General features: G+C 36.7%; 1 protein-coding gene across 3 annotated transcripts in view; it reads right to left on the reverse strand.

The window, feature by feature from the left end:
- The window catches only part of LOC122262589 (syntaxin-like domain-containing protein decima), a 694252-nt gene that overhangs the window by 446152 nt on the left and 245600 nt on the right, over nucleotides 1–2500 (reverse strand). The window lies entirely within an intron of this gene.

Consider the following 2500-nt stretch of genomic DNA (forward strand, 5'->3'; position numbering starts at 1 on the left):
ACTTCCTCTCTCTCTCTCTCTCTTTCTCTCTCTCTTTATATATATATATACTATATATATATATAACTTATATATAATAGTATATACTATACTACTCAATATATATATGCTATAATATATATATATATATATATATATACTATATATATATATATCAATTATATATGCTGTTGTGTGCTATGTGGTTGTGTGTGTGGGAGTGTGTGTCGTGGTGTGTGTGTCCCCTGTGTATGTGGTCTATGTTGGTCGTGTGTTGTGTGTGTTTTGGGTGTGTGTGTTGTGTCTTACATATAAATAAATAATACTTATATATATAAAAAATAATATATATCTATTATATATATATATAATATAATATATATATATTATATATATATATATATATATATATATGTTATGATATATATATAATATATATATATTATATAATATATATATATATATATATAATATATATATCATATATGTATGTATGTATGATATATGTATATATAATTATATATATATATATATATATATAATATATATTCGATATATATATATAGTTATATATCATGTATGTAAATATGTATATATTATATATATTATGGGTGTGTGTGTGTGTTTGTTGTGTGTGTGTGTGTGTGTGTGTGTGTGTGTTGTGTGTGTGTGTTGTGTGTGTGCTTGGTGTGTTTGTGTGTGTGTGTTGTGTGTTTTTTTGTGTGTGTGTTGTGTGTGTGTGTTGTGTGTGTGTGTGAGTTGCTCGTGTGTGCTGTGCTATGTCGTTATACATAAATATACATACTATACTATATATATGTATATATATATTATATATAGTCATATATGAACTATATACTCTATATATATATATATACTATATCATACTATATATACGTCTATATAAATAATTATATATATATATACTATATATATATATTTATATATATAGTAAATATATATGTCTTGTATGTATAATATCCTTGAAAATATTACATCTCAACGCATCCATAAAAAAAGAGTCTCTCTTCAGAAAAATGAGCTCAATCGTACCCGGCTTGTCTTGTCCAAGCCGTGAGGGCCGTATACCGTCAGTAGTTCCCGTCAACCCAACCTCATTCCTCCCCCTCCCATACTCCCTCCTAACATCTCTGTTTTTTTTTTTTTTTTTTTTTTTTGTTTCCTTTCTTTCTTTCTTTCTTTCTTTCTTTTATACCTTTTCTTTTGTCTTTTTGTTCTTATTTCTTATTTCTTATCCTCTTTCTTCAGCATTCCCTCTCCACTTTAATCTTAATATACCCCTATGATTTGTCTTTGTTTCGTTTATATCTATCTTTCCTTTCTTTGTATCTTTCTCTCTCTCTCTCTCTCTCTCTCTCTATCTATCTATCTATCTATCTATCTATCTATCTATCTATCTATCTATCAATCTATCTATCTTTCTATTTCTCTCTCTCTCTCTCTCTCTCTCTCTCTCTCTCTCTCTCTCTCTCTCTCTCTCTCTCTCTCCTCTCCTTCTCTACTCCTCTCTCACCTCTCTCTCCTCACTATCTATCTGCTCTCTCTACCCTTCTCTCTCTCTCTCTCACTCGTTGCGGGTCCTCTCTCGCCGCGCTGTCCTCTATCTCTCTATACTCTCTCCTCTCTCCTCTCTAGTCTCTCTTTCTATCTCTCTCTCTATCTATCAATCTATCTATCTTTCGTATCTTCTAACTATCATCTCTCTCTCTCTCTCTAACGCGCTCTCCTCTCTCGATCAGCTAGCTAGCGTGTGCGTGCGAGAGTTACTAGAGTGCGTGCTTAGAGAGCGATCTTCTCGCCTCGCGCTCGCTCTCGCGGCGCGCCCGCGCGCTCTCATCGCACACCCCTCCCTTCGATCTCTCTCTCGCTCTCTCTCTTCTCTTAATAACATACCTATACGTGCGAACTAAGAAGATCGTGCTCAGCAACTGAAGTATCCATCTGTGCCTTTGACACATAATAAAGAACAAACATAAGGAGAAAGAAATAGAAGAAGAAAAACGAGGCGTAATAATGAGATCGAATGAGGGGAAGAGGAGGAGGAGGAGGAGAGTCAGCAGAAGAAGCGAGGGGAGAGGAAGAGGGGAAAGTGACGTGTAACAGGACGTGAGAACGACAGGAGGAGGGATGTCGTGGACAGCCGGTAGGGGGGAAGGGGGGGAGGGGGGGAGTGAAACGAAATAGATGCAGGAAGAAGGAAGGAGGACGAGAAAAAAAAAGTGAGGGAGAGAACGGAGATGAGGAGGAAGAGGTCAAGGTGGTGGATGAGGCGGAGGAGGACGAGAAGAGGAGGTAGAGAGGGAGAAGAGGAGGAAGAGGGGAAGAAGGAAGAGCAGGAGGAAGACGAGGAGAAAACAGAGAGGGAACAGAGAAGAGGAGGAGGAAGACGATGGCAAGGAGAGAAAGAAGAGGAAAAGGAGGAAGAGGAAGAGGTGTTATTCAAGAATGGGTGTTATTCAAGGATGAGAATAGGAGAGGTAGATGAAAGGACGGAAGAAGG

Source organism: Penaeus japonicus, unplaced genomic scaffold, assembly GCF_977035675.1.
Source record: "Penaeus japonicus unplaced genomic scaffold, GWHDUDI00000001_assembly GWHDUDI00000014, whole genome shotgun sequence".
NCBI lineage: Eukaryota > Metazoa > Arthropoda > Malacostraca > Decapoda > Penaeidae > Penaeus > Penaeus japonicus.